Genomic DNA, 17,745 nt, shown 5'->3' on the forward strand with positions numbered 1-17,745 from the left:
TGATATTTGGCTCTCACTGGCCTCAATTCACCTTCTTTCTGCCTTCAAGCTCTGAATGGAATTCTATCTGAATGTATGAAGGTTTCTAGCATAGTTCAGTTTTTAAATATTGATGACAGTGTCATCATATTGATACTGCCAGGAAGAGGCATATAGAGACAAAAAAGCACAAGCTATTCATTTCTCTGTTTATTGACAACATTTAGAGTCTATGGGATGGCAAAATCAAATTATCTTTTTAAATTTAATTTTATACTACATCTAATAGTGAAATCTTGCAAATGAGTATTTCTAATACACATATACTCCAGTCAGTATTAACAGACATTTGGTGGCATTATAGTTATATATAAAAGCAAGGCACATTAATAGAGATCATGACTTAGCAAAGACCATTGTTGCTTTATTCAGCTTTATTCTTAGGGCTAAAATGCTCAGCATCCTTACACAATGTCAGGCAATACTTACATCAATTTATCAGGAGAATGATCATCTGTGGTGGGAGAATAGGTAATGACTTCTCTAAATTATGCTACAAATGTATGAATAATATGGAACAGGCAGAACTTGAACTTTCCAGGAGAGACGCCCAGTCACGGCTAACGTGATATATGGAACAATTAATGGACCTCGGCAAGACTATCTCTGTTTCCTCGTGCCAGTAACTCAAAAGATGAAATGTAACTCACTGTGAAGGACAACAATAAATGTGTCAGACATGATATGTTAGTCTCAAAAATGAGGAGAAAGTGCACTTTTTTGAATAGTATATTAGTAAAGATGATTAATTCCTCTCTTCCTTTCCTTACCACATCTAGAACAGCAATATTAATGCATAGAAATTCAGGGGTTTAGGGGTATGTCAGTCATTTTGCTCTTCATAATGAATTCATTGTAACTAGCTACTCATTTTGGTAGACACCAATGATTCACAGAATTGTATTTTGTTGATAAAATCATATTTACAGTGAGAATAACTAAAACTTTGAAATAGTAAGTCATATGTATAGCATAGTGACAATGAAATACAAACTTGCTTGTAACCCTGAATAAGCCACTTTTTGATCTATAAGGTGTACCTGATTTCCATACATTTCAAGTTTGATGTGAATATATACAGATATCTACAAGAAACATTTAGTCCTTTTTCAATGATTAATAAAAGTGTATGGGTTGGGGGTTTAACTCAGTGGTAGTGCACTTGCCTAACAAGCGCAAGGCCTGGGGTTTGATCCTCAGCTAAAAAAAAAAAAAAATGTGTGTGTATTATTTATTAACAGTAGTGTAATATTGGACTATAGTTATTGTATAGGGATGAGTTTAGACATAATAACCTTTAGGCTGTAACTCCTTTTAACTACAACAAAGTTATGAGCAAGATCAAAGTGTATTTTGAGAACATCTGATCAGCTGATATAGTTTTCTAGTCTACACAAGAAACGCATTATGCAGCTATTATCTTCCAAATCATGACATAATTTTATAGACATTTAAAGTTCCAAGCTCTAAGAAACATCTGATAAAACTCAAGTATAAACAATTGACTTAATATTAAAAGTAAATTTGCCAAAATGGAATTCAAATCTCCAATTCACTAGAATTCAAGTGAATATAAAAATGATAATGAGTCTACATTTTACATGTGGCAAGGCATTAAAATATTGAAAGATATAAAGATAATTATTGAGAAAATGAATAATAATCTTCTTGGGTTGGCAAGAAAATGTTTTATTCAGGAAATGGGTAACAGCTCCTTATATTTTTGAGCTACCTGGAATGGTTAGTCATATACTCTTTTTCAATTATCATTTCTTATTAAATTTTAATATATTATTTCCCTTCTTTCCTTTTCCTTCCTCTAGGCCTTTCCACTTCACCCACATTCCAACACACACACACACACACACACACACACACACACACACACACACATATAGTGATATTTTATTTGTATTGAAATGTGATTTTATTTGTATGTCAATAAAGTTGCCTTGAGGTCAGAGCAAGCCAGAGCAGAAGCTGAGCAGTAGTGGGGCACGCCTTTAATCCCAGCACTTGGGAGGCAGAGCTATGAGGATCTCTGTGTGTTCAAGGACACAGCCAGCAGGGCAGACACACGCCTTTAATCTCAATACCAACCATAGACGACCTGGAGGTCTGTACAAATAGGCAGTGACAAGGAGGTCATGTGGCTGGGTTTACAACCAATGAGAAAACAGAACAGAAAGTCTTTAAATAGACAGGACGCACAGAAGTAGGTCTTTTGCGGAGAGGAGGAACCACAGAAGCAGTGAAGGGTAAGGTTTTCCAATTTTGCTCTGACCTCGTGGTTTTTAACTCTGCAATCGGTTCTGTGTTTCTTATTTAACAAGCCGGATACATCTACACACACACACACACACACACACATGAGGAAAAGAGGGAAGGAAAAAGAGAGAAATGTATGGGCTCATCAAGACAAAGAAGAGGCCAAAATATATCCTCCCATCATTTTCTGAAAATGTAATTGTTTCAAAAGACTTTTGCCTTTAAATCACCATTCTTTAATTTTAATGTGTTTCCTTTAATTATACCATTATAATTGATAAACAATATGTGTATGGACTACAATATGATTTAATAGATGAATACTTTGTGGAAATTTTAATCAAACTAATACATATATCTAATACATATATATCATATATACATATGTATATATACTTCTTGAATTATTTTGCTTGAAAAACATTTAAAATATAGTCATTAACAATTGTGAAATATATAATAAAAATTAGTAACAACAGTCATCACAATTTATCACTAAAATTATTCCTCTATGGAACCTTTGACCCTTTGATCAACATCTTGATTATTGTTTCCACTACTCTCCTTCAACCCGACTTTCTAGTTAAATTAAAAATAAAACTGAGACAAAATCTGAACTATGAATTTTTTAACAAAATATACAAAAGAATAAAGATAAAAATAGCAAATTCTTTACAGTAAGTTGACAAAAATGCAAAGATAATTATACTTGACAAATATTCATTAATGGATATGAATTCATTAATATTGCTTAAGGTTTAATTTCAACTACAACTAGAATAGTCTACAACAAAGTCAAGTGCAATATGTAATCTTTTAAAGGGGATGCCATAAATGTTCTTTAATGTCAATTTACACATATATAAAATACTTATGGATTTTAAAATATATTATGTTTCTATGTATTAGGCACTATTCTAATTTACACTCATTACATCTTTATTTACATAGACTAATATTGTTTTGTTTTCTGAGACAGGGTTTCTCTGTGTACCTTTGCACCTTTCCTGGAACTCACTTGGTAACCAAGGCTGGCCTCGAACTCAAAGAGATCTGCTGGCTTTCCCTCCGAGTGCTGGGATTAAAAGCATGCGCCACCACTGCCCAGCTACATAGACTAATTTTATCTTCAGGTTTTTTTTTGTTGTTGTTGTTTTTTATGGATGCTGGTAGGATCTTTATGCTCCAGTGGATGACCTCATCTTCTATATTCTCATGAATACTTATTTTGTTAACAAGAAATTTGAGACTTGATTAAATGATCTGACAAAACTTACATATTATTGGTTGATGAAGCTGTGATTTAAGAATGTGTAAACATACTGAAAGGCCTGTGCTCCTATCACCTCACTTCATAACTCTGACTATGATGATATAAGATTGAGTGGATGTATTAATTATACTCAACTACAAAGAATATAGGATAAGAAAAGGGAAAATATATACTTTATGATGTGGATAACTACAAGAAACATTGGGTTGAGAGCAGTCACAACAGACGGCCTTATCTACCTCACGGGAGATTTTACTAGAAAAGAAAAAGAAAAAGGAAGCCCTTGCCTCCTTATATGTACACATCAAGCTCTATGGATACTGCTCAGTAAACCAACCAGCTAGATAAGTCTTTCACAGTAGTGAAGTGAACTGGAAGGATAGGTGAAATTGCATCTGTGTCTTAGGTTTCCCACTGTGTAAACCCAGGAAAAGGACTGAGAGATTCCCCAATCCCCAGTGACAGAACACTTTGGTGCTGCCAGATACAATTAAAAGCTGCTAAATACAGTGTATATGTAAGATGAGTATGTTTAGTTGGGGAATTCCAGGACAAAGACAATTGCCAGAGAAAGGAATTATACCTTGGAATTAAGGAAGACCTCCAAACACAGATATGTACCAAAGACCAGAACAGTGTAGCAGATTCTATAGTTGGAGTATGCTCTCCTTCTTACATGGCAGTATACTATGCAAGTCTGATCTTCCTTTAAATCTAGGATTTCGGTTAGTAATTCTATATTGATAAAATAAATCCAGTTGTATTTTCTTTGCTCCACTATGTTATTCCCCTAAAATATATTTGTAATATGTCACATAAACTCCTGCTTTAATGCATTAGCAACTTATTAACTGATTTGATATTTTAATAATGACCTCATGAGCCACACTGTCTATCTCACCTCCAAAGGTCTGTATAGCCTTGAGTTTAATTATACATGTTGAGACAACAATTCTTGGGGAATGGGAAACATAAATATTGTCTTTTCTAGCATTTCCTTAAGAAAAAGTCATTTCTGGTTCTGCAAACAATATATAATTAATTCCTGCAGGTAAGGGCTTAGAGGGTAACATTACAGAGGATAGATATTATATATAATGTCCTACAGGTGAGGAGACCACTTTCTCTGGTAAACTAAACCCTTTCAATCTTAGGAATCAATGGTCTCAAACTTTTTTTAATAGCATTTTTATTTTATAATTAACTTAATTTCATTTATTAGCCACAGATTCCCCGATCCTCCCTTCTCCCACCCCCAGGCTTCCCACCCAAACCAGCCTCTACTCCTACCTCCTCTAAGGCAAGGTCTCCCCTGGAGAGTCAGCCCAGCCTGGCAGACTCAGCCAAGGCAGGTCCAGTCCCTCCCTCCCTATACCAAGGCTTAGCAAAATGTTCCAGCATAAGCCCCAGGTTCCAAAAACCCAGCCCATGCACCAAAGACAGTCCTGGCTCCACTGCCTGGGGGCCTCCCAAACAGTTCAAGCTAATCAACGTCTCACTATCCAGAGGGCCTGGTCCAGTTCCATGGGGGGGTCCCTCCGCCATTGGTTCACAGTGCATATACTTGCACTAGTTTGGCTCTTTGTCCCTGTGCTTGTTCCAACCATGATCTCAACATCTCTGGCTCATACATTCCCTCTTCTCTCTCACCAATTGGACTCCCAGAATTCCACCTGACTCCCGGAGCTCCACCTGGGGCTCAGCCATGGATTTCTGCATCTGCTTCCATCAGACACTGGATAACAGCTCCTGATCCAGCTGGGACTTCCCTCTCCCTTAATCTCCCATTCCTCCGACTATTGGTGAAATTATTAAGGCCACTCCACGTAGTTAAAAGGGAGATTTATTTTGTGGGGTAACTTACAAATGAAGGGGTAGGTTGCAGGGTCTGGCAAAGGTATGGCGCAGTCAGGCGGTGTTCTCTCGAGAACTCTGCTTGGTCTACCTCCAGTGTCCAGGGTCCCGGAACCAAGAGAGAGACCTCTTCCCGATCCTTGGTCTTCCTCTTCCACCTTTGCCCTGACTTGTGGGCGTGACCATTACCGAAGCCTCAATGGGGGTTGGAACTTCCAGGCCAATGCTGGGATGGCTATCCACTACATCTCCCCCTTTTGTCTAAATAAGAAAGTTCTAACCTAATACAAGACTATATACAAATAGATGGTAATCAAATATTGTCCAGGAGTAACGAGGGATAATGACCTAGATAAGTTGGAATTACAATAAGTGCAAACAATATCAAGCAAAAAACACATAGTAAAATCCAGGGAAGTCTAGGGCATGGGTAGGTGGCATGTTACAAAGATCATTTCAAAAGGTGTCCTATCCTAAAGAACCTGAGTCTAATACTTAATATATTCTATCTAAGATATTATATATGTATATATACTAAGTTGTAACTATAACTGCTAATCTCCAACCTCATCAAAGACCTGAGAAGGAATATAATAATACCTGAGAAATGGGAGAAGGACGCAAGCAACTTTCAGGAGTCTTGCAAGAGTAGACAGAGACAGCTAGCAGCCTGGACAGTCACCTAATGTTTCTCAGCATCGTTGGTGCATTCAAACTGGCTACAGGCCCAGAGTATCTGACAGACCATTTTCAGAAGCAGGAATTCTGAAAGACCATCTTACCCTGTCTTGGCAAAGTATAGTGGTCACTTTCCTTGTGTCCCGCTTGTCCAGAAAGGACAGCATTTGTACTGTCAGCAGTTGAGGCAAGGGCAGTTCTTTGCCCAGTAGGCCATTTTGTGCCAAGAAGACAAACTTCCAAATGGAAATGTCTTAGAAGCCCAACATTCTCTCGGGATCAAATTGGTGCTGCCAGGAGCAATTGTGTCTCACGTCAACAGAATTCTAAGTTATTTAAATGCCATGTTCTCTAGGTCCATGAAGTGTTTAAAGATTACCTGTCCATCTGACCTATGTATTTATAAATCTAGATAACCTAACTAACATAATTATAGAGATGACAAGCATAGGTGACAATAACTCTGTAAGTCTTATCTACCTAAACAACCTAAGGACTAAGCTTCCTATAAATAAGGCAAACAGCCTGTAAGCAAATGTACAGTAAAAGAACAATGACTTTAAATTGTGACAATACACAAAATATCTTTAACAGAGGTAGGAATGTATAGTGCAATATGCAATATGATAATAATCCTAAGTATATATCAGTATATAAGCATGTAATTAGTTAAGCATTTTGGCTGGAGAAGCGTTCAGGCTTTGAAGCAACACAGTTCAGCTAAGATTCATGTGGAGGACTCAGAAGCTACAGTCTGAGGAAACAAGACCAGCTGAGGAACTGGTGAGGTGAGGTAGCTGTGGCTTGTTCTGCTTCTCTGATCTTCCAGCAATCACCCCAATAACTGGCCTTGGGTTTGATTTCATTAACAAGTACCTTTAAGATTCATGCTACATCCGACCCTTGCCCTCCATTACCCCCCCCCCCCCCCCCAGTTTGCTCATGTAGATCTCATCCATTTCTCTGTTGTTGGGCCATCCCTGTGTCCTTCCTAGGGTCCTCTTTACTAGGTAGCTTCCCTGGAGTTGTGAGTAGCAGTCTGGTTCTCTTTTGCTATACATCTAGTATCCACTTATGAGTAATACATACCATGTTTGTCTTTCTGAGTGTGGGTTACCTCACTCAGGATGATTTTTTTCTAGATCCATCCATTTCCCCACAAACCTCATGATGTCATTGTTTTTCTCTGTGGTTGTACTCCATTGTGTATATGTACCACATTTTGTTTTCCCATTCTTCAGTTGAAGGGCATCTAGGTTGTTTCCAGGTCCTGGCTATTACAAATAATGTTCCTATGAACATTGTTGAGCATGTGTCCTTGTGATATGATTAAGCATTCCTTGGGTATATGCTGAAGAGAGTAATAGCTGGGTCTTGAGGGAGGTTGATTCCCAATTTTCTAAGAAAGTACGATATTGATTTCCAAAGTAGCTGTACAAGTTTTCATTCCCACTAACACTGCAGGAGTGTTCCCCTTACTCCACATTCTCTCCAACATAAGCAGTCTTCAGTGTTTTTGATCTTAGCCATTATGACAGGTATAAGATGGTATCTCAGAACTCATTTTGATTTGCATTTCCCTGACCACTAAGGATGTTGAGCACTTCCTTAAATATCTTTCATCCATTTGAGTTTCTTCTGTTGAGAATTCTCTGTTTAGCTCTATAGCCCATTTTTTAATTGGAGTGTTGGGCATTTTGGTGTCTAATTTCTTGAGTTCTTTAGTTCTTGAGTTCTGTCCGATGTGGGGCTGGTCAAGATCTTTTCCCATTCTGAACGCTGTCATTTTGTCTTGTTGACTGTGTCCTTTGCTCTACAAAATCTTCTCAGTTTCAAGAGGTCCCATTTATTAATTGTTTCTCTCAGTGTCTGTGTTACTGGCATTATATTTAGGAAGTGATCTCTGGTGCCAATGCAGGAACAAGACAAGGCTGTCTACTCTCCTCATACTTTTTCAATATAGTACTTGAAGTTCTAGCCAGAGCAATAAGACAACATTAAGAGATCAAAGGGTACAAATTGGAAAGGAAGAAGTCAAGCTTTCACTATTTATAGATGACATGATAGTATACATAAGTGACCCCAAAATCTGACCAAGGAACTAATACAGCTTATAAACTCCTTCAGTAATGTGGCTGGATACAAGATTAAATAAAAAAAAAAATCAGTAGCCCTCCTATATACAAATGAAAAGGGGGCTGAGAAAGACATCAGAGAAACATCACCCTTTACAATAGCCACAAATGATATAAAATGCCTTGGGGTAACTCTAACTAAACAAACAAAGGACCTGTATGACAAGAACTTTAAGTCCCTGAGGAAAGAAAATGAAGAAGATGTCAGAAAATGGAAAGAACTCCCATGCTCATGGATAGGCAAGATTAACATAGTAAAAGTGGCAATCTTACCAAAAGCAATCTACAGATTCAATGCAACCCCCATCAAAATCCCAACACAATTCTTCACAGACCTTGAAAGAACAATACTCAACTTCATATAGAAAAACAAAAAACCCAGGATAGCCAAAAGAATCCTATACAATAAAATAAGCTCGGGAGGCATCATGATCCCTGACTTCAAGCTCTGGTATAGAGCTACAATAATAAAAAAAAGCTTGGTACTGGCATAATAACAGACATGTGGACCAATGGAACTGAACAGAAGTCCTTGACATTAATCCACACACCTACGAACATACAATTTTTGAGAAAGAAGCCAAAACTATACAATGGAAAATAGAAAACATATTCAACAAATGGTGCTGGCATAACTGGATGTCAATGTGTAGAAGGCTGCAAATAGATCCATATCTGTCACCGTGCACAAAACCTAAGTCCAAGTGAATCAAAGCCCTTAACATAAATCCAGTTACTCTGATCCTGATAGAAGAGAAAGTAGAAAGTAGTCTTGAACACAATGGTCTCAATTTTAATAGAGCTCTTCCCACCAAACATCACTCCATTGGGGGCCATTTTCATTCAAACAACCACTGGAAACAACAGTATAGACAAAATATTTTTTTTTTTCTACCACTTCCTTTGTTTTTGAGTTGTCTCCAAAAGGAGCTGTACACACTTATTGTGGGTCTTCCCAATTCAAATAATCTGATAAAGAAAATCAATCACTGTGGTTATCACTGGTTTACCTTATAGTGGATATTCCAAATCCAGTCAATTTTACCATCAATATTACCAATCAAGGAGTCTCTGGGAAAAGTTGTAAAGGAAAGTGTAGTTGTTTGTGTGATCAAAATAAATTGAATACATATATGCACATTTCAAAGAATTAATAACACTACAAACATATAAAATTAGAAACTAGAAGTCACTTACAACAATAAACATATGTGTTAATTTTTGTGAGTCTGAAATGGCTCAAATAATAACACAGTCTCCAGACACATTCAATTTTCTGCAAATGTTCTAGTTTTCTTGGCTGAATAAAATCCCAGTGTGAATATGTTTCCTATTTTCATTATCCAGTTTTTTGTTCGTATACACCTAGGTTAATTACATTTCTTTACTATGAAGAACAGAACAGCAAAGAACATGATTATAGAGTGTCTTTGAAGAAGGATATAGACTCCTTTGCATATATTCTTAGGAATGGTATATAGATGAATAAAATGTACTACTTTCCTGGGAGGCAGAGATTCATCTGGATCTCTATGAGTTTAAGGCCACACTGGAAACAGAGGCAGGTATTGTGTCACACACCTTTAATCCCAGCACCAGGAAGGAAGGAAGAGGACAGAACACAGAAAGGTATATAGGTGTGAGTATCCAGGGAGTAGCTCTCTCTTGGGCTGAGGAATTCTAAGCAGTAAGAACATGGGTAACTTCTTTCTGCTTCTCTGATCTTTTAAGTTTTACCCCAATATCTGTCTCTGTTTTTTTTTAATTAATAAGACCACTTAGCAATTCATCTTACAATGTACTTCTATTTTTAGATGATTTAGAAACCCACATGGTATTTAACAACTACAACTCCATTTCAACAAGAACTTCCTAAGTATAATTTCCAACTGCAGAGAGCAAAGTTTCTCTTCAAATCCACATCTATATCAGTATTTATTATCATTTGTTTCTTGATAATACCAAGTTACTATTAATTTTCATTTCCTTTTGGCTCAGGATATTGAACCTCATGGGGTTATCTTTTTATGAAAACCTTTCTTGTTTTTAGACAGAGTACTCTGTCCATCCTTGCAACCAAGTAAATATTTCTCAAGATAATTTAAAATTGTGAGGTGTGTTGATGCCAGCCTTTAATTCCAGCACTCAGGAGGCAGAGGCATGCAGATCTCAATGCATTCAAGACCTGCTTAGTCTACATAGGGAGTTCCAGAACAGTCAGGACTACATAGAGAAACCCTGTCTCAAAAACCAATTAAATAAATATAAATAAACAAACAAATAAACAAGCTGTGTATTTGGTTTCCCTACTGTATTCTTCTTGGCTTTTAAATAAAGACTGAGTCAGGCCTTTTCTTTCAGTCTTTTTTAAAATCACATTTAGAACTGTTGGTTTATTCACTGTCTTGCATTTTTAACCTATGACAGCATAGCATTATCTCCCTACCACCCCCAAAGCCCATACCCACTGATTCTTCCTTGATTGTTCTGGCTAAAATCACCACTGTTTTTCCACAGCTTATGTTAGTTTTTAATAGACATTACTCCTACTTATTGTACTCATAGGATAAAACATTTCACCAATGTATTCATCAAAATATAATCTGTAGATTCAGGAATAAAATCAATAGAAATAAATACAAGAGAATACTCAATATAAGAAAAATAATCCTCCAGAGTGATGTTAAGGGATGGCACAGAAGCACAGTGATCATCAGTTATGAAGAGCATTATTGTAATTTTATTTATTTATTTTTTAATTTATTATATTTGTGTTTTAATTTTACACATCAGTCATGGGTTCCCCTGTCCTTCCTCCTCCCGCCCCCACTCCCACCTTCCCCCCAGCCCCTCCCCTCCATTCCCATCTCCTCCAGGGCCAAGACTCCCTTGGGGATTCATTTAAACCTGATGGATTCAGTAAAAGAAGGTCCAGTCCCCTCCTTCCAGGCTGAGCAAAGTGTCCCTGTGTAAGCCCAAGGTTCCAAACAGCCAGCTCATGCACTAAGGACAGGTCTGAATCCCACTGCCTGGGTGCCTCCTAAACAGTTCAGGCTACCTTAAAACTATGGAGGTCTATAAATTTCTATTGAAGACCTCTATACTTAGAATGCTGTACTTCACACACATTACTAAATACGAACAAAAATATCTTCATAAACTGTTGCAATTTACAAAAAAACAATAATGGTTTGCTGCCAGTGTTACAGCCATAATTAAATACATAACTGAAATGTATAAGTTTCAAAAGTACTTTATTTCCTAGATGCTTTCAGAGTATAGAAAATATTAATGTTTATAGAATTTAATGCTAATTAATATCTTTACAAATTTACCTATTATTTTCATTTTAGTCACCAAATTTCTTTTGCTGGTTCTTGTAAGATTCAGAAGGCATTTCTGCAGTGAATCAGATGAAGATTAGGGAAAAAAAAATACTTCTAACTTTATCTGGGCCAGGATGGACAATTTATCTAAACTCCTGTGGATTCTAAGTTCTTATTTATGGTATAATGGTAGCAATTATAATATACAATGTTATTAGATAGTATTAAGTATATTAGCTATACAAAATTCGATTCTTCAGCCTGTTTGTGAAACTTGGCATAGACTGAATGACCAAAAATATAAAAATTAGTCAAATGGTTTCTTCCACTCAGCAGGATAAACAAAAGAGAATCCTAAAATATATTATTTAAGAAAATATTTTGCTTTGTTATATTTGCTTGTTGCCTCCTGGAGGCCTGCTCTTTTCTGAAGGGAACTTAGGGTAAATGGGTCTGGGGGTGAGAGAGGTGGGAGAGAAGTGGAAGGTAGTGGAGGGAGGGCTAGTTGTGGTCAGGATGTATTGTATGAGAGAAGAATCCATTTTCAATTTTTCAAAAGAAGTTAAAAAAAATATCACAGTGTGAAATAACTAGACACAGTTAACCAAACAGCCAGTGTGCCAGAGAAAAGTAACACACGGGAAGAGAAATACTGCCTTGGTAAATCCCTACGTTCTTGAGGTTTTAAGACACAGTGATGGAAACAAGAAAAAGAAAATTTAATGTTGGCCAGGATGTCCTGTTATCAGTTTCACAGCCATGTTGGGAGAGTGGAAGTATATAAACTGTCCAGCTTCCAATTGCAGAGTTACATGTTAGATGCAGGAAGAACATGAAGTATGAGCCTTATAAAAACTAAATAAACCACAAGTCATCTTGGGAATTTCTTGGTAGATACACTGAGCTTGGCTAACTAGCCACTTTAGAAGGTTTACTTTCTACAGGGGATGGTAAATTTATGTAGAATTCATAATTTTTTGATAACATGTAAAAGATTAAAAACCCAAGCTACTAGAAATAACACTACCTAAAACCAAGTAAGACAGATGATATAAATTGACCTATTGATACTGACATGCTCTCTGTCATTTGGCACTGACTTTGAAACAAGCATGTTTATAAATAATTTTTTAGACTATGGATGCATATATTGTTCACCAACTGCTACTTTGGCAAATTTCCACAGATTTAGCCGCTTAAAATAACACAGTTATTAGATTTTAATTCAGAAGTCCAGAACAATTTTGCACAGTCATAATCAGAGCTGACTCCTCCTAAAAACTTCAGGTTACATTGTTTTGGGGTGTGTGTGTGTGTGTGTGTGTGTGTGTGTGTGTGTGTGTGTGTGTATTGAGGTTGTAGAAGATGTTGTGTCTCACTGAATTACTCCACACTTACTTTTATTCTTATATTGGCTTTGATAACCCACCTCTATCTTACAGGACATTTTTAAAATTGTGTTTGTGTGTGTATAAGTTTGCATGTGTCTACAGGATAATCGATATCTAAAAACAAGAAAAATAACAAAATATTCTTGACTTGCTCTACAAATACAACTTAATTTTATGCAATCAATAAAGTCCTTTTAATAACTGGAAAATCTTACCCCACCTCAAAGATTATAAGCAAGCTCTTTTTTCTAAAACTAGAAAATTATAAAGACAATGGTAAAAGGGGAAATGCATAATAATATAAACCTATAAATAAATTTTGGAATTCATGGAAAAGACAAGACAAAATGGGATCAAAAATTGAACTGATACTGGGCAATAACTAAAATTAAATGCTGCATATACTAAGAAAACAAAGTAAAATGAAAATAGTCCTAAAATTAGGAAGACCAAGTTAATAAAGTGAAACTTAACTCAGTGAGATAAAGCACAACTGAATTACATAGAAATACACTAGGTAGGAAGAGTTCTGGTTTTTCTGAGGAAATTTTAAAATATGGAAGTTATATTGTTACAAAATGAAATTACAGTATTTAAGATTATTCCATTCATCTATATTAACTGTAAATATCCTCTATATGCTGAAGAAATGAGCTCTCATGATGTTAATTTTACAAATAAAAGCCATTTGAAATCTGATTGTTCTCAGTGTAACTGTCCTATACCATATTTTCTTATTCACATATACATGCTTACTATGTGGAGTGTTTGTATTGGAGAAGATTCAGCTCTTCACAGAAAATAGCTTGTGGTATATTGTGAATATATTTGAAAACTACTAATTGTGTTTACCAGCAACTGTGAATATAAAGATTAAGATTATCAACTTATAGGAAGAAAAAGATAGTATAAAACATTTAAAGATTTCATTCAATTTTTTTTTTTTTTTGCCTTGCTTTTTAGAACTGTGGCAGAACCTCTTGATGGGAGTGTATAGCAAATCAATGCCACCCACCCGCTTCAAAGCCAGAAAGCAAACACAAGGAAAGAAAATGGGGTCTTAGTTCTACCTTCCCTTTTCCCTTCTACTGTATCCCTCAATGATCAGAGAACTTCAGTAAATTCACCCATTTTCTCTCCTTCATCTATTAACAAGGCATGCTGAGAACATCCAAGCATTTAACATGCAGGCAATTGTGAGTTACTTCAGTCCAGATTATAGCAGTAATTGTGGAAAACACAAACTGAGAAAAATAAAATATTTTCATAGATGTTAATGGTTGACTCTGAAGTAGGTCTGATGAGAAATTAGGTTAGAAAAGTGCCTAAATCATGAAGTACTCCTTACATTATAGTGTGCCTTTTTTTAAATGATGGTATGATTTGGTTCACTTTAACAAGATTTGATAAGAAGTTGTAATAAGGGAAAAGGACTGGATTCGTGACATAGACTCAGCTGTATAAATACAACTTATGTTTAACGATGTTTTGCTATGATACAGCACAAAGACTGGAGCAGGAGAGGCTTCAAAGCTGCAAAAATTGTCACATCAATTCTCATAAAAAATATTCAGAAGTAAACCAAATTATTAGAAAATTTAAAAGCGTATAGATTAAGGAGAGGCAAGAAAAATTAAAATAGTAATTATTTTCAAAAGTAGGCTGCATTTAGGCAGAAGACATTAATATCTGTTCGATCACTTGCTCAATTTTTATGTCCCTATATGAGAGGGTGATCTGGTTGTATTTGTCACTCCATTTGTCGCTAGAGTTGATGTGCTAATCTTTTTGACTAAATGGATGTTCTCTTTCTTCCTCATGGCTCCATATGCATGCCTCTAGAAGCTGTGCACTCAGTGGAGAACTGATTTCACTAAGTGAAGGATAACCAATCTGTCTTAGGTCAAGGGTACATGGGTAGCTGTGCTTCTTTGCTAGAACCTCCAAATAAGCTCTTGACTTTTTTGTTCCATAACCAAGCAGGTCAATTATTTGGAGATAAATAATCATATCTTATATACTTTCCACAACTATACTTCATATATATTATTACACTGCATAAAAGTAATTGCTATTAATATACTAATAAAATACATAATATATAGTGTATGAGATGTTTTGTTTTACATAAAACAGTATCTTTTTAGTGTGGAGAAACAGCTCAGAGGAGAGGGCCAAAGTTCACATCACAGAACCCACAACCTCAAGTAACTTCAGCGAAAACCTTCTTCTGACCACTATATGTGCCTGCATGCATGTGCACATGCACATATACATGTAAATAAAAATGAAATACACTTCTACAAAGCTTCATTTTTATTATTGTGTATTATATATAATATATACATATATATGTGTATGATGTGTGTATGGGAAAATGTAGAAATCACAGGACAACTTTCAGGACTTTGTTTCTCTTCTTCCACCTTCGTATAGGTTCCAGAGATCAAACTCAGATTCCAGGCTTGTGCAGCAAGAATCTTTATCATGATTTGTCTCTGCAGTTCCCAAAACTACTTTTTAACAAATTGCAACAACACTGTTTTAAGAGTCAAAATCAAAATGTTGAGATGCTCTTCATAAAACAAGTGCATCCAAGTGTTAAGTGGAAAGAAAAGAATTCAAACAAAATATCTTACTACAATATATTCCACAGAGTATCTAATTCTATTATCTTGTCTCTGAAAAGAAGTCTTGAACCTCTATATCTTAGGGCTCACATCCTTCCTCCAGAGGCTTCACTTCTATACATAGACCAACATCCTTGTCACACTTACTCTCTCTCTCTCCTGGTTCTCTGCTAGAAGAGTCGCTGAATTGTGTCACTTTTCATTTCTTGTACACACTGGACTTGGAACCACAGTTTACTTACTAACCTTGAGATGTTAGCTTAGATCTCGCGGCTCTCAATAATTCATCTTAATAATTGTTTGACCTAAGAATTAAAGACTTGCTAAACATTTAGCACTAGGTCTGGCAAAACAGGCTTTGTTTTCTTTCACCTTATATTCACCTCCACAGCTATTTTAAATAAAAGAATGAAAATTAGCATATTATCCAAAGCACATCATTAAAATCACTGCAGGAAAAGTTCATCTTTCTCATGTTATCACTTGAGGATGTTCTGGGAATCTTATAGATAAACAAATTTTGTGTATTAATAGTCCAAATCAGTATCTCAAACATATAGAAATAGCATGATATGAACCTAATTCATAAGTGAATTTCAAAAATACTAAATTGAACATTAAAGATAAAAAACTACTCAACAAAACAAAAAATCCTTCTTAGTACTTTACATAAGTAAAAACATGTAATCTTTAAAATAAGCCATTGAATTTTAGATAGAATAATGTCTTTTCATTGGTGAGTAAATGATAAAACACAAGTGTTATTTACTAGAACAGGGCCCTGCACATCATTAACAGAAGACCAGAGATTCCATACCTTGCCATTGGAATTTGCTGGTGATGTTTCTAAAACTTTTGACCACAATGAAAGTGTAAACCTGACTGCACATACTGCAATTAAAATGTCAGTTTATATATAATGAGAGTACTTTTAGCATTCATAAAGTTCTGAATTTAAATCAGATAGTAACATTTTAATGATGTCTTCAATGAAGAAAGCTAGAGATGAAATCCCATAAACTTCCTTAAAAGAGGTTGTTTTCTATTCTGTTAGAAAAAAGATACATCAGTCACACATTTGTAATTTATTTTAATTTATAATAACTAATATTTAAATTTATGCAATTAAGTGGACAACATCAAGTGTTAGGAAGAAAACTCAGTCTACAAATGTATGGACTGCAGCCTGGGGAGATGGTAAGAGTGCTTTCTAATTTTGTAGAGGACCCACATTTGTTTCCCAGAACCTAATACCCTCTGTAACTGCTGTTCTGAGGAATCATTACCATCTTCTGTCCTTCGCAGGCACTAGTGCACATGTTGTGTAAATGAATCCAGTCAAGCGCAAGCGCGCGCAAGTGCGCACCCCCCCACACACACACACACATATACCCATGAACTAATCACTAATTTTTACTATTAAGATGGACATTATGCTAAAGTAGAGAAATTATTCCAATCTTCAGTCAAATATTTATATGTGCTTTATCTAAACTTATTGTCTAAATGATTAGTGCTGCTAATTAATTAATTAGTAAGCTAATTAACATTGTCTCTCATTTCTTGTGAAATGCAGCTCATGGAAGACTCATGTGAGGACTTTCACATTCAAACTGCTGGATACATGAACTAGATGTATGAAAGTACGAGATCTGAAGTAAATACATTCAAATATGGAAGAAACTTAAAATACTCTAGTACACAATCAAAAAATGTCATCCAATTTATTTGAAGTCATCATGGAGCTTTCAAAACTACTTTATAAAATAAGGTAGCTGGTTTAGGATCTTTATTTTTCCTATGCTCCAGCTCCTTTAAGATTAACTATGCATTCTGAGAGAACTTGAATTCTAAAATTGTAATTTTCTGACATTATCTTCCTCCAAACTTTCTCATTGAGCTCAGTTAATGGATTGGCATTTTATATTGTTTGTATCTCCTGCCTTACTTTCAAAGGACATTTTTATTGATATAAATGTGCTTCTCAATATCTTTAATTCACTGCTTCCAATTTCCTATGCTCTAGCAAGTAGAGTGCAGTTGAAATGAAAGTAAATATAGATTCTTATGAGCAGCTGTAAGATGTTTCATTTGTATAGCTAAGGTTATCTCCTAGGTAACTGTGAGATGATTGATATGTCTCAATAATAG

Source organism: Onychomys torridus, chromosome 10 (assembly GCF_903995425.1).
Source record: "Onychomys torridus chromosome 10, mOncTor1.1, whole genome shotgun sequence".
In the NCBI taxonomy this organism is placed as follows: Eukaryota; Metazoa; Chordata; class Mammalia; order Rodentia; family Cricetidae; genus Onychomys; species Onychomys torridus.